This window comes from Callithrix jacchus, chromosome 15 (assembly GCF_049354715.1).
Source record: "Callithrix jacchus isolate 240 chromosome 15, calJac240_pri, whole genome shotgun sequence".
Lineage (NCBI taxonomy): Eukaryota > Metazoa > Chordata > Mammalia > Primates > Cebidae > Callithrix > Callithrix jacchus.
The window spans coordinates 98,351,545-98,373,757 of NC_133516.1; the positions used below are offsets into that span (position 1 = coordinate 98,351,545).

The window sequence follows — 22,213 nt, forward strand, 5'->3', positions numbered from 1 at the left end:
AGTGCAAGAATTTAATTGTATGTGTGGTGGAGCTCCAGAGAAGGTTGAACTGTTAACCCCAGCAGCTCTATGGCACAGGAAAAAGGCTTCATTTAGAAAGTGGGACCCTTGGATTAGGATCTGGGTCAATCACACTTGAGAACCTGTAAACCCAAATATAGCTGAACCCAGCAAACGTGTCTCGCTCCTCCCTGTTAAAGGCTAGCCTGGCCAGGCACAGTGGCTCATGCCTGTAATACCAGCACTTTGGGAGGCCAGGATGGGCAGATCATGAAGTCAAGAGATTGAGACCATCCTGGCCAACATGGTGAAACCCCATCTCTGCTAAAAATACACAAACTAGCTGGGCATGGTGGCATGTACTTATAGTCCCAGCTACTTGAGAAGCTGAGGCAGGAGAATCTTTTGAACATGGGAGGTGGAAGTTGCAGTGAGCCAACATCATGCCACTGCACTCCAGCCTGGTGGCAGAGCAAGATTCCGTTAAAAAAAAAAAAAGGCTAGCCTGCCCCTCTCACTTGTATTTGATGCAATGATTTATTCTTGAAGAACATCACACCCTCAAGATCTACCCCCACCTACCTTCTATCTACTAGACCCCTAGTTAGGGCCAAATCTCAGGATAACCTGAAAATTTTCTGGGTCTGCTAAGGAAGGGAAACAAATTGAACACTAAAAGAGTATAAGGTTACCTGACCTGAACTGGTAGGAGCCAGGAGAGTATATATAGAACAGGAAGATGATTGCTGGTTTAAGGGATGCCACATAAAAATGAACAAGAGAGTGACCTTCCTGTAACACAGAATTGAATGCCCTAACAAAGACCAAAGGAGATGCTACTAATATCTGCTAGGATAGCTCTTGGAAGCTGGAATAAATCAATGGCCCACACTACATGCAATATAAATAAATGCCAGATCTTTTGGGGAGGACAGGGGAGGAAGAAATCAAAAGACTCAGAGAAGACAGCATGCAAGAGTGAACACACTTCTCAAAACCTAACAACTCATCTGCCAACTCTATTCTATGGGAGGACCCAGAGAAAAGTTAAGGTTCTTCTCATTGAGTCATGGCTAACAGCAGGAGATGCTATTTGAAAACCCGGCCATAAGTGTCACTGGAGAAGAGATAATCATGAAATAACAGGGTCCAGATGGTAGCACTTCGGTGACAGGAGCAAGGTGGGAATAGCTGGTGAAATGAACAGCAGAGTTGGAAAGAGAGCCAAGAGGGCCTGATTTGCAGGGCTTACAGAGATGCTGTAAGAAACATGGTATTTAAGGTGTGGAATAAATGAGCAACCAACAAGACACTGCTATATGTAATTATTGACGTATATATGTAATCGAAGATGATCAAGAGTGCGTTAGCAGAAAAATGGGATCAGTCACTCTAACAAAAACTCACAATCCTTTCCCTGGTTTCCAGACCAGAGCTCATTCTCAGACCTAAAACCTACTGATGGAAAGATAAGTTGGGTCCCTATTAAGTAGGATCACAGCAAATATCTACCGTAATGACCCTACTACAACAGTAAAGATTTTAGGGGGCAAGTCTGAGGAGCAAGATTCTAAGGACTCAAGTTTGAGGCACACCAGAACATTCATTTAAAAGTAAAGGACACATTACTGCATCTCTCCACTTCCAGCATGAGGAAGGAAGCCTACAGCTTGCTAGGTGTCTTTGGGTTCAGCAGCAGCATTTTCCACACTTGGAAATGCAGATCTAACCCATGACCAAGCAAACAGGAAGGCTACCAGCCTGAATGGGAATTACGGTGGGAAAGCAATCTGCAGCAGGTCCAGACTGCAGTGCAATGAGACCAGTGTCTTGGGCCATAGGACTCAGCAGAGTCTAGGTTTCTAAAAGTATCTGTGCTGTGAAAAGGTAACATGTGGAGTTTAGGGAAGCCACAGAAGAATCATAACACAGAGCTCCTACAGTCTGCAGCAAGACCACGCCATCTGCAGTAAACAGGTACTCACCATTTGAGAAACAGATGTTGGCATGTCCTGGTTTATTAGGGCTACTAAGCCCTGGTAGTGAAAAGGCTTCTGACCATAGGACATGAAGTGACTGTTGGTGAGAGCTGCCCATCATGAGTGGCATCCTGTCAGAGTCGTCACATCATGAAGTAACATGTCACAGCTGCACTTCATTGTGGGGTGAAAATAGGATCAGTTATAATAACTTGTGAGTAGGGCCAGAGGGCACTAAAAGGTGCACTGCCCCAGTGTACTGCCCAGACGTTCACACCATTTACCACTGCTGCATTAACACTTTCCCAGTTCACACCTGTGCCACATCGTAAGTGGTGGGGATCCCTCATGACCAACCATTAAGGGAAAAACAGCTCTGCTTCACTGCTGGAGGTGTTATAAGTACATGCAAGCTGAAAATGGGCTGCTGTTATACCCCAGTCCACTCAAGGGTGAGCAAGGGTGTTGTTAGTTCCCTAGGGCTTCCATAGCAAACATCATGAGCCAAAGGGCTTAAATAACGGGAATTTATTCTCTCACATTTCTGGAAGTGAGAAGGCCTAAGTTAAGATGTTGGCAGGGCCACGATCTCTCCAAGGGCTCTGGGGAAGAATGCTTCCTTGCCACTTCTAGCTCCTGGTAGTTGTTGGCAATTGTTGGCATTCCTTGGCTTTTGGCTACATAACTCCAATCTCTACCTCCACCACATGGCCTTATTTCCATTTGTCTATAAAATTTCTATTTATTTTATTTATTTATTTTTTGAGATGGAGTTTCGCTCTTGTTACCCAGGCTGGAGTGCAAAGGCGCGATCTCGGCTCACCGCAACCTCCGCCTCCTGGGTTTAGGCAATTCTCCTGCCTCAGCCTCCCGAGTAGCTGGGATTACAGTCATGCACCACCATGCCCAGCTAATATTTTGTATCTTTTGTAGAGACGGGGTTTCACCATGTTGACCAGGATGGTCTCGATCTCTTGACCTCGTGATCCACCTGCCTCGGCCTCCCAAAGTGCTGGGATTATAGGCGTGAGCCACCACACCCGGCCTAAAATTTCTATTTATAAGAAGCTTTGACATTGAAATTAGGACTACTCTTATCCCGTGTGAACTCATTAATAATTGCATCTGCAAAGGCCCTATTTCCAATTAAGGTCACATTCAGAGGTACGAAGGGTAAGGATTACAACGTATCACTGAGGGAACAGATTTCAACTCACAGTGCCCTGAAAGATAGATGTGAGAGAAAAATGCTCCCATCGGGGATAGCTTTAAACTGTGCACTTGGTCATCTACTTAGAGTGTAGAAGGATAAGTGGCGTAAGCCAGTAATATACTAAGACATACGCAAGGTGAATGATTTGGTTGGTCAAGGACAAGGGTCTGGAAGATCGGAGACAAAAACATATGGGGAAAAGACATGAATGGAGCATGGTAGTGGCTCAATGAGGGTGACAAAGAGTCAGCTCCTTTGTCTCATTTTAGCAACAATTCTAAATAACCAACCTCATTTGCAAATTATAGATACAGAAAGGGATTTGGAGAGAGGAGAACTGATTCGGGATGTTACAGGTATTCAGCATATACGGCTTGCTAGCACCCAGCACCTAGATGAGCACTAGGCATGGGATAAGTACTCAATACATGTCAAGTTGAATAAATGATGGCTAAGTTTTGGCTCCTGCTACCGAGTACACTGTGGTGCCATTTATTGCACTGGGGAAGATTGAGGGATAAATTGCCTTAGTGAGGTGACAGAGCAATCAAGACAGTTTTTCTTATGCTGAAACTCCCTTTCTGCGGGCTTTCCCTTGTGCCTCAAGAGCTGCTGGCCACAATCACGTACAAACTAAAATATTGGAGATACACCCTCAACCACGGAAGCGGTATGTGATAGCTTGTGGGTGGATGCCTCCGCCTCTCCCTCCCTACTGGCGGAATAATTCTGAGGCATGGTTGAACTTTCTCAGAGAGTCCTCAGCAGGAACGAGCTCCATTTGAACACAGTGGTCGCCAGCGTATTAGCAGCCTTTATTGACCTTCTTCATGACCCCACCTCTCGTTCACTCACTTCATTTGTATTTCCTGAAATCTCCCTCCAAATAAACGCTCGCCTTGGGCTTTTAGAGGATACACAAACGAAGCAAACAGTAATGATGAGAATGTCAGGCCTTGGGTGGACAGATCATCTTTGTCTCAAGTTCTCTCCCTCGTCTCTCCATCCAAGTTCTTAACATTCTTTAAAACTCAGTTGAAATCTGACCCTTCATGAATCACCTCTAATCTCAAGTGGCCCCTTAGTGCTAAGGAGCAATTCTAATTTCTCTAATCCATTTCTTCTGCCCGCTCCTAGACAACTATGTCATACCTTTACCTTGCTCCCAAAACCTCAGATCTCTAGCCAATTTGGGTTGTTATGACTGCTTGTGACTAGAGTCTATTTTTTTTCTTTTTTTTTTTTTTTTTTTGAGACAGAGTCCCGCTCTATCACCAGGCTGGAGTGCGGTGGTATGATCCCAGCTCGCCGCAACTTTCGTTTTCCAGTTTCAAGCAATTCTCCTGCCTCAGCCTTCGGAGTAGTTGGGACCACAGGTGCGCACCACCACGCCCAGATAATTTTTGTACTTTTAGTGGAGATGGGGTTTCACCATGTTGGCCGGGGTGGTCTCGATCTCTTGACCTCGTGATCTGCGCACCTCGGCCTCCCAGAGTGCTGGGATTCCAGCGTGCCCGGCCGACTAGAGTCTATTTTGGCTGGAACTAGTTTGAACTGCAACACCATGTTCCTTATCCTCAGTTGCTGCTGCTGAATTTGGCTCCTCTGGTGTCAAGAACTGAGAACTCTTCTGGATAGAGCTCCTATACCCGCTCAGTGTAATATCTTCCTGCTTCCTGCATCTGGACCCATAACCCTGCAATCTCCCTGCAACCCCATTCATGTAAATGAACTGTCTGTGCTTCTATGCAAAGCCATCTACTTCCCCTGGGCCCTGTACCCCATCCTGTCTCTTTTATTCAGAATGTCACTCTAGCTATTTCCCCTTCTGTTTCTCCGTCATCAAATTTTCCTTCTATACTACATAATTCCCTGTAAATAATAACATTTTTATTTCTCGCAATTTAAACAAAACAAAAAGCGATCACCTGACCCCATGTTTCCCTCCAGTCATCAGTCATTCCTGTTTCCCTTTTTTAAAAAGTGAGAGTTTTATGTATTTGCTCTCTTTCATGACCTCTCCCTTCATTCTAGATTATTTGCACTTGGGAGAAGTTTTTATTTTCACTGTTAAACCAAAGCAGTTCCTACCAAGGACACAAGCAACCTTTACGTAGCTATATCCAACGGTCGACCCTCAGTCCTCAACTGATTTGGGCCACTTGACATGATGAACACTTCCTTCTGGACACACTTGTCTCCCACGGTCTCGCTCCTCTCTCCTCATTCACAGTTCTAGTTCTGTGTGTTCCTCCAAATGTCTCTGATCTCTGAGGGTCTCATGCCCAAACTTTGTCCTTCTCCTTTATGTATCTGTTCCCTATCTTCTCTTGTCTTTTCCCATTTTTTTTTCTATCTGTGATCTTAAATGCTTTCTTCATGGAGATGAGACTCCGAAATTTGGATCTAGAATCTGGATCTCTTTCGTCAATTCCAGAATCATATATCCAACTGCCCACATGTCATTTTCCCACTTGCTTTCAAATGACTTCACATTTATTAAAGTCCAGATATGAACTTCTGATTTACACTAAAGACCTGCTCCTCCTCTTTCCTAGCTCAGTAAATTTCAACCAATCCATTAGCAAATGCCATCAGCTCTACCTTCAAAAATAAAAACAACAGTGTGTTCCTTCTCCTCATCACTTCCTCTGTACTCTCACCCACCATTAGATTTCTGAGTTGACTTTTTATAGTTCTCACTGCGTCTGCCCTTCACTCCTGGCAGCCTATACTCAAACATCCAGAGCTAGCATCATGGGTGTGTGACATGTACGGTCACACAGGGCCCCTCACTCACAAGGACCCAGTGCACGGTTGAATGCTGTGCTGTTCCCATCTTGGAATTCTTGATAATTTTTGAACAAATAGCCTCATACTTTCATTTCTCACCAGGTCCTTCAAACTGTAGCCAGTCCTGAATGCACCCAACGGGGCCTTTAAAATAATAAACCAGATCATATCATGTCTCTTCTCAAGACTCTACAAAGGCTTCCCACCTCATTCAGAATAAAAGGCGAAAGCCCTCCAAGGCCTCCAGGGGCACACTGGCACCCCTCCCCACCCCTCACCTCTCTGATCTCAGCTTCTGTCACTGCCTTTGGCACATTCCTTGATGTTTCTCAAACACACTAAGAACACTTTCAACCTTTGGGCCCTTGCATAGCGTTTTCTTCTGACTGCTGCATCTTACTTGAACATGGCATGACGTACTCTCGTGTTTTCTTCAAACCAAATTATAAGTGAGGCCTTCTCAGATTATTCTAAATAAAGTAAAAACCCACATCAACCCCTTGACACCCTGGCACTTTCTACCCACTTTATCCTGCTTTATTTCAGATAGGGTCTGACTGTCACCCAGGCTGGAGTGCGGCGGTGTGGTAATGGCTCACTGCAGTCTCAAACTCCTGGGCTCAGGCAGTCCTCCCGCCTCGGCTTCCCAAGTAGCTGGGACTATAGGCATGTATCACCACACCTGGCTATTTTTGTTGTTGTTGTTGAGACAGGGTCTCACTATGTTGCCCAGGCTTGTCTCAAACTCCTGAGCTAAGGCAGTCCTCCCACCTCAGCCTCCCAAAGTCCTGGAATCAAAGGCATGAGCCACCCACCCATGTGGCTCATGTGCCCAGCTCACCTGCTTTATTTTTGACCTTACTATCAAGCTTACATTCATGTTTACTTAATAACTCTCATTAGCCTGTGTCCATCTCCCAAATCTAAAATGTAAGCTTCCCAGCATTAGGGATGTGGTGCTGTGCTTTGTGATATTTCTCTCACCTGAGGTATCACATGCCATATAGTATTTGATGAATGAATGAATGAGTGAATGAATGAATGAATGCACACATCATATTGAGGCAGGCAGCACTGCTTTTATTCCCATGTTCTGTATACACTTCATATAAGCTAATGGCAGTGAATCTGATGTCACTTCTCCAGTATCTTGAAATGATATCAGAAAGAAAGTGTTTCGAAAGAGCAGAGAAGTGACTCTAGTCCAAATGAAGTCACAATCATTGACATGAAAATTAGCCTTCTATTTCTTTAAGACCACTGTACTGCTGCCTCGTGGAAATCTTTAACGTTTCTAGTTACTTAATGTTTTACACATTGAAATGTGACTTCCCCAATCCTAAGGCTCTCCCTGTAGATAGAAAATTCTCCCTTATGACCCAGAAGAGCACACAACTGCAGGCAGGGAAGACTCACTCTATCAATGTAGAATGATTAGTCGGTTGTCACAAGACTCTCCCCATCTGATACGTATAGATGTATCAGAGTTTCAAACTGTCAGAGGAAGAGCCAGAAATGTTCATTGGGAATACAACTGTGCCGTTTAAAGGTCTCTGCAATGGATGCATCACTGGGGCTCCGTTCAGTTCCTCTTTACCTGTTCGTGCACTCATCCTGTGAGGGGTGTGTGAGTACTGACGGATCCCCTTCCCCTGGGAATTGCTCTTGGCCAATGCCAGAGCTCTAACCTCTTTCCCTTCCCACCAAACCCAGGGCCAAGGATTAATCAACCCAGGGGTTAAAGGGCAACCCCATGCCTCGGATGGTATGAACGCTCTGGTGCAATTTGAGCTCCAGAGCTTTCCCATGGCTGAGACAGAAGTATGTGTCCTGTTGTGTCCTCAGCTATACCCGGCCTTTCTTGCTCACTCAATCCCACTTTGAGCTGTCTTCAGAAACTAAACCTCAGGCACAATCCAAAGATTGTGTATTTCTTCTAGACCCCCCTACTCCACTCCCACAACACAAATTCCTTAAATAGATTGCTATGACCTACCAGATGAAGCCCAGGCTTCTTATCTGGACATCAGGTCTTTGCATGCTCAGGTCTCTGTCTTTCAAGATTTATTTTTCTCCGTCATACACCATATTAACCTACTCAGGGCTGCCTGTTTTACATTCTCTCCCAGCCCTGCACATTCCTTGGAAAGGCCTCCCCTGCCCTGCCTGAATGAGGAACACCCTATTCCTTATTCAAGACTCTAATATTGCTTCTCCTGTGAAGTCTCCTTAGATTCCTCTAGGCTCAGTAGGTGCCACTCCCCAGTCCCCTACAGCATTATGGTGTCAATGACAATGGTGATGCGCTGGGCTGATTCCTTCCCTTAACAATGAACTTTTTGTTGTCGTTAATAAAAATATTTATTTTGCGTTTTATACAGAAGAGACTGAAGTCTGCATCATAACTTGACAATTACCCAGGGGTTTACATGTGTCAGGCTGAACGCCTTGGTTCTGGGATTGGGGATCCACACAAACACAGGCAGGAGTTTGGAGGGAAGAAGTGGGCACAGCAGGAGTGTATCTCAAGCCCATCTCAAAGCTGAAAACCTGTGCAAATGGGGCCTCTAAAACCTTGTACTGTGAGCTCTGGGGGAAGGGACGGGAAAAGGATGATGATAAATAAGGGGCATTTTCTTGAGGCAGCGGATGAGGAGGGAGGCTTACTATTTGAATGCCCTCAGTGCCAGGACATGATAATCAGGGGAGACCACGTCTAATCTTGAATCAGTTCCCTGTTCCAAAAAAAGGTGCTAACACCCCAGGGACCGGGCCCTGAAAATTCCATGCTGGTCGTTCCTGAGTCCCTATTCTATGCCCCACAACATATTAGAAGGGCAGGGGAAGGTCAGAGGGTAGTGGCTTGTGTTCTGTGGAAGTAAAAATCCGTAGTTCTTATTAAGCACTGATAAAACCCAATGACTGGGACCGCAGATCTGTTGAGAGGTCTCTAGTAAGGACCAAGTTGGGGAGGTGCAGAACATCCTCAGCTTGAGGTGCAACAGGTGTGGAAAGTCTGGGAGGAGGTAAATATTCAAGTAATGGGAAAAAGAACACTCCCAGACCTTAACTGTAATTGTACAGCATTTAAAATTGAAATCAAATCTAACATTGGGTGCCAGTCACAACGAATGCCATGATTTTCTGGTCACTTGGTATCTAAAAAATTTGCCAAAGCATGTCTATCTGGCTAACCAAAAGATCTTGCTAGGAGATGTTTGTCTGCATGAAAGAGTACCAAGGGGCTTGGTACCGATGACCATCCAATGTGATTCCTATGGAAACAGAGGCGGCGGGGGGGGGCGGTCTTGGTTAGCTGGCTTGTTGAGGTTTCACAGAGAAGAAGCACAAGCTCCAAAGTGACAACAGATTCTCTGCAACTGGCTCTGACTCATGAGAAAGAGGAGCCAGATTCTCAGTCTAGGGATAGTGAGGGACCAAACTTGACTCATATCATATGCATTAGTCCTGATCATCCTACAGCTGATGGGCAACTCATACCAGGCAGGGGAAGGGAGCTGGCTAAAAAGAAAGGATCAGTTTTCATCTTTTAAAGTCTTGATTTATATTTTGACCTCAAACATATTATCAATGCCTCAGATATAATCTAATAAGCCTTTAAAAGCCACCTGAAACAAAAGTATACATTTTTTTAAGGCGTCCTTGCTTTTTTTTTGAGACAGAATCTCACTCTGTTACCCAGGTTGGAGTGCCATGGTGTGATCTCAGCTCACTGCAACCTCTGCCTCCCAGGCTCAAGCAATTCTCCTGCCTCAGCCTCCCAAGTAGCTGGGACTATAGGCATGTGCCACCACGCCTGGCTAATTTTTTATATTTTTAGTAGAGATGGGGTTTCGCCATGTTAGCCAGGATTGTCTTGATCTTCTGACCTCATAGATCTGCCCGCCTGGGACTCCCAAAGTGCTGGGATTACAGGCATGAGCCACCAGACCTGGCCAAGGCTTCCTCACTTTGTGATAGTCAGTTTCCCCCAGTCTCCAGTTTTATCCTGACTTAAGAGTCCACAAACTTCATCAGAACACCTGTGCTCATGGACTTTGGCCTTTCTGGGGGGAAGCCTCGGGCTCAGCTCCAGATGAGCTGTGCCAGTACACTCAATGCCTGTGATGCCACAAACAGGACTGCGTGGGCACGTACCTCCATCATGCTGTAGTGCTGCATAGCACCCCACCATGAGCATCTACATTGGGCCCAGGATTCTCGGCTTTACTGGCAGAGTTATTGGGCACAAGCTTGTATAACTGAGCATAGGATCATTATGTGGAGTTTCAGGGCAAACTCTCATTGACAGGTATATCGGGGCTCGGTCTTTCTAAGTATTGCATGGCCATAGCCTGGAATAACCCATCCCGAGTTGAAGGTAATGCCGTAACTTCTCATCTGACACATCTTTGCCAACTTCCTTCTGTAGTTGTGTTAGCCAGACAAGCACTTCCTGATTTGCCAGTCCATGCAGAGGACCAGCCAGCCCGTTAATGGCTGCTGCAGAGGACAGGGAAAGGTCTGAAAGCACACTGCCTGCCACGTGGCTGGTATGGGCACTTTCTTGGTTGCTGTGGATGATGAGCTACAGGCACTTGAGCTTAGTGAACTGAGCATCAGTACAGCCTAACACGTTGGCAAAACTGTAGGTCCGGCTTAGAGTCAGTGGCCCCAATACCATTGCCCTGTTGGTAGAGATTTCAGTAGACCTTTTCCACAACACAAGGTAGCTTTGCGATTAGATCCACACAGTCTTCATAAATCAACTCCCAGTACTTGATTCCACTGGCACCCTCTGCATGTGCTCAGCAGTTATTTAAGGCTGCCATGGCTGCACTGAGCTCAGACATGGGTGTAGATTGGTGGGAAAATGGCCACACGGGAAGGCAGAGCTGCCCTCTTTGCCCACTCTCATGAGAGCCAAGATACCTGTTCCTCTCTGGTTCCTACTTAGTCTTGAGTAGTAGTTTTTGGAATTCAGGGATGCTAAAGCCTCAGAAACAGATACCCACATCCAGATCAAGAACTGATGTTTTATACACCAATCCCTAATGCCTCTCATGCCACCATACATCATGTCTGCAGTGATTTGGCCCACCACCTTGCCATGCTGCTTCCTGAAAGTCTTAAGTCTGGCCTGCTCCTTAGCTATCAGGTCAGCCAATATGTCTTTTGCCAGGCAGCAAGAACAAGACAAGATGCATTGTTGGTTCCCAAGAGCCTGGCGGCCACAGTGGGTAAAACTATGGCAAGCGAACTCCATAATCTAGTAGAGATGGAAGAAGGAGAGAGAGCTGCTGTGGGAACAGGAACCGCCACTGTGGCACCAAAGGTCACCATGGGTAGACAAGGTTGAAAGGCAGCAGCTGAGGGAACATGCAGATGAACCAGCAGCAGGAGCCCAGCCTGGGGGTCCTCAGCAAGGCCCTGCCCACAGCCAACTAGGAACTTGTTAACGGTGACTTTCTAATAGTTCTTAGCAGCATGTGGAGTAGAAGATGGAAAAATGTATGCCTTCAGAATGCACAGAGCCAGTGCATTTTTGGATTACAAATAAATCAATTTAAGACCTATTGCTTCTGACAATGATTTGCAAATTGAGAAAATTCTGGAAAAATAGACATCCAACAAGTTAATAGTGATTATATCTAATGACAGGGTTACTGGTGGACATTTATTTGTACTTTCTTGTCTCTTGTTTCTTATGTCAGCAAATTTTACATAGAATATGCAAAATGATGGTCCCAATAATAAAAAAAAACATTGTATTTATTCATAAGAGTTAAATAATGTTTGTAGAAAGGAAAAGATGAGAATGTTTTTGGATGGATTAGGATTTAGACGAAAAAATGTGCAACACAGAATACAAAATACGTTTTTCTCCTGTTGTCTAGCATTTGTACAGTGAACACATGTTGCTTTTATAATAAGAAATACACATTTTAAGTTTCAACATTATTTAGAAAGATTTTGTAAACAATCTGAAAGAAAATAAATGTGTTCGGTAAATCCATTTCCAAGTTTACAGTTGTGTTGAATAGCTCAGCCGAATGGCACATGACCTGAATCAAACACAAGCTTACTTGGCTCACTCACTATTCCAGAAGGGTGACCACCTTCCTTTGTGTTACTACAGGGCCTGCAAGAGACAAAGGTCTTTGAATGGTGTTAAGGGTTTTCATCGGTTTGCTTGTGGTCAAGGTCCTTTGAGATGGGTTCATCCCGTAATATTCGGATGAATAAAAACACAAGAACACGGAAGGAAAACAGGAATGAACTGAGAAAAATCACATCATTCCAGGTAGCCTGTTTCTCCTTAAACAATCACCAAACTAAACCACATGATATGGAAATTCATTCCTGAATTCTCAGCACAAATAAACTTCTGACTTTTTTTCTTGGAGAGAAAAATAATAAAAGTGATGACAATATTTAAGATGAGATATCATCTTAGCTTTACATATCTTATGTTGACAAGTCTTTTCTTTAAATATTTATTTGCCCAAACACCTTTTGCCATTTCCTCTCCATAAAATATTATTTAGGACAGCACAGTGGCTCATGCCTGTAATCCCAGCACTGTGGGAGGCCAAGGTGGGCAGATCAGTTGAGGTCAGGAGTTCGAGACCAGCCTGAGCAATGTGACGAAACCCCGTCTCTACTAAAAATATAAAAAAAGTTAGCTGGGCATGGTGGCACATGCCTGCAATCTCAGCTACTTGGGAGGCTGAGGCACAAAAATTGCTTGAACCCAGGAGGCAGAGGTTGTAGCGAGCTGAGATTGTGCCACTGCACTCCAGACTGTGGCACAGAGCAAGACTCTGTCTCAAAAATAAATAAATAGATACATACATATTATTTAATATTCAGTTCACTATTTAAGGGATACAATACTGTGTTTTCATTTCGGGGATCATAATTTTATACATTGTTATTCAAGTTTACTAATAGTTTTGAGATTTTCTGCATGTTTGAAGGGATAATATGATAGGAAGTGTGAGCTACATATTTTGATTCTGTCATTTAAAAAAATTTGTTTGGTAAGGTGTAGTCAAATGAACTGTAACGACACCTTATTTCCACAGTGCCTTTCATCTGAAGATCTCAAAGCATCCAACATTTTGAACACATTATTAAACTATTCTGACTGTGACAAAAGGACTATATTTTAGAAGTTTTTAACTTTTTCCATTCTTTATCCTCCTTAGATCTGTTGGTGCCTCTGGGATTTTCAAAGAAAATTTTGTTCATATTTAATAGAGAGGCAATTTGGAAAAAAATATATATATGTTTGTTTTATTTTGTTTTGTTTGAGACAGAGTCTTGCTCTGTCACCCAGGCTGGAATGCAGTGGCCTGATCTCAGCTCACCGCAACCTCTGCTTCCTGGGTTCAAGCAATTCTCTTGTCTCAGCCTTCTGAGTAGCTGGGATTACAGGTGCACGTCACCACGTCCAACTAATTTTTGTATTTTTTTTTTTTTTTTTTTGCAAAGACAGGGTTTCACTATGTTGGTTAGGCTGGTCTTGAACTCCTGACCTCATGATCTGCCCACCTCAGCCTCGCAAAGTGCTGGGATTACAGGCGTGAGCCACGGCGCCCGGCCCAATTTGGAAAATATTTTACAATGTAACTTAGTTTCTACAGTAGCACACAAAGTATATGGAGGAGATATTCTTCGCTCAACCAGTATATGAAAAGAAGAATTCGCGGTGGCTCACGCCTGTAATCCCAGCACTTTGGGAGGCCGAGGCGGGTGGATCACGAGGTCAAGAGATCGAGACCATCCTGGTCAACAGGGTGAAACCCCGTCTCTACTAAAAATACAAAAAATAAGCTGGGCATGGTGGCGCGTGCCTGTAATCTCAGCTACTCAGGAGGCTGAGGCAAGACAATTGCCTGAACCCAGGAGGCGGAGGTTGCGGTGAGCCGAGATCGCGCCATTGCACTCCAGCCTGGGTAACAAGAGCGAAACTTCGTCTCAAATAATAATAATAAAACTACCTATAATCCCAGCATTTTGGGAGGCCAAGGCAGGAGAATTGCTGGAGGCCAGAAGTTTGAGACCACCCTGGGGCAACATAGCAAGATCTCGTCTCTACAAAAAATAAAATAAAATAAAAATTAACTGGCTGCGTTGAAACATGCCTATAGCCCTAGTCTCAATAGGCTTAGGTGGGAGGATTGCTTGAGCCCAGGAGTCTGAGGTTACATTCAACTGTGATCACCAGGTCACTGCACTTTAGCCTGGGTGGCAGAGAGAGACCCCAACTCTAAAATAAAAATAAAAGTACCTTTAATATTTTTAACATCTGTTATGCACCAGGCCCTGTGCCAGGCATGCTATATTTGATATCTTATCTTAAAACTTCACAAATCCTTCTAGATGGATATAATTATTTTCATACACAGGAGGAAACTATGTGTATAATGGCGTAAACTACTTAAGAGCCCTAAACTAAAAAACCTGGATTGGAATCCAGCTTTCTCAAGTTACATCTTTTTTTTAAACACCTGATTACTCCACAGTTAGATGAATGTGGAGGAGAGAGTGAAAGAGGTTTTTATTAAATTTTCCTTTGTTTCTTCCATTTATTACTCAATCCAACTACTGGTAATGTTTTAATAAATTAGATTCAGAAGCAAGAATCAAGAATACTAGGAGAATCTTCATGACAGTTTATGTCTTTGTTTATTTATTTATATTGAGACAGGGTCTCACTCTGTCACCCAAGTTGGAGTGCAGTGGTGCATTCACAGCTCACTGCAGCCTCAACCTCCTAGGCTCAAGCAATCTGCCTGCCTCAGCCTTATGAGTAGCTGGGACTACAGGTACGTACCACCACGGCTGGCTAATTTTTGTAGAGATGGGGTTTTACCATGTTCTAGTCTACTAAGACTAGCCACGAAGAGTTCAAGGCTAGTCTTGAACTCTTGGGCTCAAGTGATCCACCTGCCCCAGCCTCCCAAAGTGCAGGGATTACAGGTATGAACCACCTGGCCTGGCTAACAGTTTACATCTTTTAATGGCACAATGTGAGTGGTGAGGTGACGTGAAGATAGTGGGTTTATTTAGGTGATTCAAGGTCCTGATGTTACAGGTTAGAGCAGCATTTCCCAAAGCATACCCCATATAGCACTGCTAGTCCTCAGCATAACTTTAGGTTAACAATTGAACATTTCCTAACTATATAGTTTTAACATTTTAACAGTTATCTTCTGTTTTTTAAGACAGGGTCTCACTTTGTCACCCAGGCTGGAGTGCAGTGGCAGGATCTCAGCTCACTGCAACCTCAACTTCCCAGGCTCAAGTGATCCTCCCTCTGCAGCCTCCCAGGTAGCTGGGATCACAGGTGCATACCACCATGCTTGGCTATTTTTTTAAAAATTTTTTGTAACTATGGTGTTTCACCATGTTCCCCAAGCTGGTCTCCTGGGCTCAAGTGGCCCACCCACTTTGGTGTCCCAAAATGCTGGGATTACAAGCATGAGCCACCGTGCCTGGCCAATATTTTTAACATGTATCAGGAAACAAACCCAGAGAACAAACTTTATTACACTAACAGGTGATTCAGTCATTAATAAAGTTTTACAACTATCAACACTAGTGCTCTTATTTGTTATAAATCTCTCTATTATGTCTAGGAATATTTTAAGACCTTGTAACCATGATTTAAAAAAATTTTTTTTTCAAAGATGATCAGCTGGGCATGGTGGCTCACACCTGTAATCCCAGCACTTTGGGAGGCTGAGGCAGGTGCGTCATTTGAGGTCAGGAGTTCGAGACAAGCCTGGCCAATGTGGTAAAACCCCAACTCTACTAAAAATACAAAAAGAAAAAACTTAGCTGGGCATGGCAGGCACCTGTAATCCCAAGTACTCATGAGGCTGAGGCAGGAGAATTGGGGAGGATGCAGTGAGCTGAGATGGTGCCACTGCACCATGTGTACTCCAGACTGGGGTACACTGTGAGACTCTGTCTCAAAAACAAAACAAAAAAACACCTTCCGTTTTTTTAAAACAAGAGTCCTTCAAAACCACAATGTGATACCATCCCACACCAGTCAGAATGGCTACTATTAAAAATGTACAATAGCAGATGCTGGTGAGGTTAAACCATTTATAAATGGCATTTCTTGCAGTAAGGCCAAAATATGTAGTGCCATGGTAATCCATAGTACAGACTGAGCCTGGTTACTCATGCAGACCCATGAATGGATGAAACTGTCAATAATTAAAATGTCTGCCCTGGATGTAAGGGTACTGTGAATGTACAAATGACCACTATCGATTCTCATATATTGAGTTTTCATTCTCATTGTCATGTGTTTCTTAGTGACATATCAATTGATCACTTCTAGAAGTCAAGTGTACAGATATATTATTATGAACTATAATCCAGGTTGGACTTTTTAAAATTTACCTTTTAAGTTCAGGGGTACATGTACAAGTTTGTTATGTAGGAAAAGTTGTGTCATGGGGGTTTGTTGTACGGTTATTTTGCAACCTAGGTATTAAGCCAAGTACTCATTAGTTACTTTTCCCTGATCTTCTCTCTCCTCCAACCCTTCACCCTCCACCATTCTATAGGCCCCAGTGTGTGTTGTTCTCCTTTATGTGTCCACATATTCTTGTCATTTAGCTCCTACTTACAAGTGAGAATATCTGGTGTCTGGTTTTCTGTTCCTGTGTTAGTTTACTAGGGCTGATGGCCTCCAGCTCCATCCACATTCCTGCAAAGGACACGATTGTTCTTTTTTATTGCTGCATAGTATTCTATGGTGTATATATACCGATTTTCTTTATCCAGTCTGCCACTGATGAGCACTTAGGTTGATTCTATGTCTTTGCTATTGTGAATAGTACTGCAATGAACATACACATGCATGTGTCTTTATAAGAGAACAATTTAGACACCTTTGGGTATATGCCCACTAATGGGATTACCAGGTGAAATGGTATTTCTGTTTTTAGACCTTTGAGGAATTGCCATGCTGTCTTCCACATGGTTGAATTAATTTATACTCCCACCAACAGTGTATAAGCATTCCTTTTTCTCTGCAACCTCGCCAGCAACTGTTATTATTTGACTTTTTAATAATAGCCATTCTGACTGGTGTGAGATGGTATCACATTGTGGTTTTGAAGGACTCTTTTTTAAAAAAAATTGATTCTATTATAGTTAAGAGGTTTAAAATTTTTCTAGACATAGGAGAAGAGATTTATAACAAATAGGAGCACTAGTGGTGGTCATGGCAAAACTTAATTAATGACAGAATCACCTGTGGGTGTTATAAAATGCAAGCTTCAACAAAAATAGTATTACACAAAAATGTCTGAATGGCAAAAATGACAAAAAATGTTTGAAATTTGCAATTTAATTGCCAGCTGAGAGTTAATATATTTCATTATAGGTTGTGTCTCAAAATACTGGTGTCATCTGACACATACAAAGAACATTATGAGAAACTTATTAAAATTTCTGAGGCAAGGTAGAAGGACATTCAGGCATTCGAGAGACTAACATGCTGTGTAATAAGGATAAGAATACAGGCTGGGGGTGGTGGCTCACTCCTGTAATCCCAGCACTTTGGGAAGCCGAGGCGGGCAGATTATGAGGTCAGGAGATCGAGATGATCCTGGCTAACACGGTGAAATCCCATATCTACTAAAAATACAAAAAATTAGTCAGGTGTGGTGGCACGTGCTTGCGGTCCCAGCTATTCGGGACGCTGAAGCAGATGAATCACTTGAACCCGGGAGTCGGAGGTTGCAGTGAGCCGAGACTGCGCCACTGTGCTCCAGCCTGGGTGGCAAGCAAGACTCTGCCTCAAAAAAAAGGGGAGAAACAAGAATACAAGAGCTGGAGAAACCTTCCCTATGTTGTTGTAAAATAATTGATGACACACATATAATCCTACTGGCAAATACATGCAAAAGCAGTGATTGGGGACCGAGCAAGCAAAATGATTGATAAGGTGCCTCTGTCAAGTAAGAGTCTATTTCAGAATTGCATCCATGAACAGAAAGTAAAGGACCAATTGCTATTCAGAAAATGACAAAGTCGATGAATCTTCCAGTATTGTGCAGTCAGAAAAGCTTTGGTAATTGTCTGACATGATCTGAGTAAAGCTTTTTTCTCAGCCAAATTGTACATCTGAAGTAATATTTTTAAATGTACTGATTATTTCAGGTAATCAACAGCAATGATAAGAAGTGATAGTGAGGCAGTAAACAGGCTCTGCAGACAGGGAACCTAAAGAATTCCTAGAACTAAGTTAAACTGAGGAACCCCACCCTTCCAGGCCCAAGGACTATGGCAGCTGCAGTCTCAGCCGTGGCAGAAATCATCCTCTTCGTTTGCAGAGGGTGCGCACCAAAGCAACTTCACTTTGTCATTTTCATTTACACAGAGCATACATCAAGTAACCAATGGGAAATCTCTAAAGGGCATTTAAACCCCAGAAAATTCTGTAACTGGTGCTCTTGAGCCGCTTGCTCAGGCTGGCTTTCACCCTGTGGAGTGTGCTTTTGTTTTCAATAAATCTCTCTTTTTGTTGCTTCATTCTTTCCTTGCTTCATTTGTGTGTTTTGTCCAATTCTTTGTTAAAAATGCCAAGAACCTGGACCCCCTCCACCAGTAACAATATGACCAGGAATTCCACTTAGAGGTATCTACCCACGAGACATGGAGGTATGTCCACACAAAGATTTGTACATAAACGTTCCCAACAGCATTATTCATCATATTCTGAAATTGTAAGCAATCCAGCATCCATCAACATGAGAATGGATAAACTAAATATGATCCTCATGCAACAAAGTACTATTCAGTAATAAAAAGGAACAGAATATTGATATGTGCTACAAAATAGATGAACCTCAAATACATTATGCAAATTGAAAGAAACCAAATGCAAAAGAGTACGCATTATATGAATCCATTCATTTGAAATGTTTAAGAAAAAGACAGATGTATAGAGAAAGAAAGCAGATCAGAGGTTGTCTGGAACTAAGGGTGGAAGCAAGGATTGATTTCAAATAGCCTTAAGGGAAGTTAAAGGTAGGGGGTGATGAAATGTTCTAGGACTGTACCATAGTGATAGTTCCAGAACTAACAACTCTATCAATAAAGTGGCCCCAATGGAGTATCACAATCCCGAGCCAGCTCTTTGACTCAACTGTCTACTGAAGTTGAGGTCCCCATGAGGAAGGAGTTGAGATACCACGGTAGTAATTAACCAGTTCTCCCCTAAAGGAAACTGATTATTTATTCAGGTAAGTGTCCACGGGAGAGGGAAAACCCCGATCTTGTGATGCTTGTTGAATACACAGTCGGAGTCACCTCTTATACCTGATACCAGCACTGACATGTATGATGTGCAGATCGATGGTCCTCAAACTTCAACATTCGTTGAATCGCACACAAAAAAGGGCTTGTTAAAGCAAATTCCCGAGGTCTTCGCCAATAAAGAGATTCTGGTTCAGTACAATTCTGAATTTCTAACAAGTGCCTAGGTCGTAAAGACAATGAAGGTCCACAGACCACACTTTGGGGTGCCTGTCTACGTCATATCCATATGGGAAACTTCCACTTAAACTGCTCATATTCCAAGACAACTTCACTCTGAGGAAAGTTGCTTAAGGGCATGCATGTGAATCCTAAAACTGCGTAAAAATACAAAATTTAACTCATTAATAATACTCAGATACAAAGAAATTACATCACTATCTTCATTTAGTCAAGGATAATAATTCTTTTTATTCCTTACATTTGTCTCAGCTTTTTAGTTCAATCACTGGAATTCATATTGTCTCATAATTAAGAAAGATTATCAGTTATTTACAATGAAATCGATAAACATAATGTATTAATTTTTATTAATAACTATTATGATCCACTAGCAAAAGCATATGTTACATGGAAGGCAGCTTCTTTAAATGAAACTGAGTCCCACCAAAAATATCCTACTACATATAAAACCAAATAATCACAGATCCGTTATGATGACGGCTAAGAACAAAAACAGGCAACATTTTTCAAATACTGAATTAAACTCTAGTCTAAGCAAACAAAGCACTGCAAAACCAAAATGTGCAGGAGAATCTTACCACAACCAGACCTTGCCTTTAAATATTGTCAAACAGTGATTTGTTGCCTTTGTCCCCTGCTTTCATTTTTATTCTATAAAACTTCATATTGATATCATCAATTACAACTCAACATTTCCTCCCAAGCACTGCTATTCCATAAAGTCAGAAATGTGATCACAACATGGGTAATCGCTGAATTATTGCTTTTAAAATGACATCTGTATGTGTGTGCTTTGAGCTGAAACGTGTGGGCTCCATTGCCAGAAGTTGCTATTATTATGGCATATTTCAGAAATGCAGCCACTTTCAAAATAATTTTTAAAAGTATTTTACTTTTATCACAGGAACTTCAGAGCATGCATGTGAGCTCGACAAAGCTATGCTTGCCAGTGCCACACCATTTTTCAACATACTGTTGTTGTTACATTTACACCACTCAGAAGACTGCAGGGAGTACCTGTTTCTCTGGTCTTCAGTGTCCCTCTCTCTAGTAAACAAGATAATACCTGCCTTCTTGCTGAAATATTGTGAAGCTAGAAGAGCTAATGCTATAATAAATTTTCTGCTTAAAATTTTGTTTATAAATGTGCTAATAAGGAGAGAAACTTTGAATACAACATCAGTGCTGTGAGTTTCCGTGAAAGCTCACTTTGATACAACTCTAATTGGGCTGAGTGGTAAGTGAGTCACTCCTCTTCAGTACATTCCTGGTTGGTCTCGGGATGCCGGGATGCCGATGGAGACCAGAAGAAGCATTGCTGCCTAGAGAGTGCAGCCAACTCCCCCAGACTTCCCACCCACTCCCAGACTTGGCCTGACATCCAGGAGCCTGTTATAAGAAGTAAAGACCCCCCGAAAGATGCCATTTCCAAATATTTTCTCGTCTCCTAACATTTCCATAAACAAGGAAGAAATTCTCGAGCATGTTCACCCACTGTTCACATGAGATATAAATACACAACTCTCTAAAAAAGTGCTTACTGTTAGCAGCCTTTTATCCTTATTTTTGTTCTGTTTTTAAGTAAGTAACTAATTGCATTATCCATAAAACATAACTCACATCCATTGGAGTGTGACTTCAGCATTCCTGTCTCAGTAATACATGGGACAAGTAGACGAAAAATAAGTACACGTGTGGTAGAACTGACCTAGGCCATCAATCAAGTAGACCTCATCAACATTTTTGGAGCATTTCATCTAAAAAGAGCAGAATACACTTTCCAGACAGTTGTACAAGGACCATTCACAGAGATAGGCTACATGTAGGGCCATAGATAGGTCTCAGCAAAATTAAAAACATAGAAATCAGAGCGTGTTCTCTGACAAAAATGCAATTATAGAAGTCGATCACAAAAAATAAGTGGAAATCACCAAATATGTGGAAATTAACACAATTCTAAACAACCCATGGATCAGAACAAAAATATTGCAGGGAAAATGAGAAAACATTGTGAACTGGGTGAAAATGATACGTGCTGCATATCCTTTACAGGATACAGTGTTCAAAGTTTACCGAAAAAGTAAATGCTTTATATTAATGTGGAAAGAATTACAAATCCAAAATTAATGGCCTATGCTTTCTATTTTCAGAAAGAGGAAAAAAGGAAAAGCAAAGGGAAAGAAATATATTTGAGTGAAAGGGTATTTCCTGAAAAACCTGAGTTATGCCCTCAATTGAAGAAAGAGCAACAGGCACGAGGGCCCCTGCGGCGCAGGACGGGAAACAAGGATTCAAATATTGTCAGCCCTGTCTTCTTTCTCTCTCTCTGCCCTATTTTATTCATCATTGCATAATGCCACTGCTCTCAGCTTTTTTATGTGGCAGGGAACATAGCACATTTTCACAGCTCCTGAACACAGAGAAAAGATGCCTTTTCTCTCCCAGCCTCTGTTTAGAACACGCTAGAGAAGGACGCTGCCCAAGCTGCTCTAGACTACTGGCTGCCCCTGGTCAGGCCACTGCAACCACTGTGATTGGCTCAGTCTGGCTGGTTATCTACTCCTGTGACCAGGGCATTGGGTGTGTGATTATGAGGTTATCTGCCCCTGGAAAAACCACAGGGCACTTCCCCCAAAGGAGCAGAATGCCAGGGTACAGCAACAGAACCATAATCATTTTTGCTTCAGAATAG

At 42.8% G+C, this 22,213-nt stretch overlaps 1 pseudogene across 1 annotated transcript; it reads right to left on the minus strand.

The window, feature by feature from the left end:
• Window positions 1–491: 491 nt before the first annotated feature.
• Window positions 492–12,852, minus strand: LOC100408349 (citrate synthase, mitochondrial pseudogene; annotated as a pseudogene). The gene has a single exon (XR_013527713.1). The product of XR_013527713.1 is annotated as a citrate synthase, mitochondrial pseudogene (transcript).
• Between the last annotated feature and the right edge of the window lie 9,361 nt (window positions 12,853–22,213).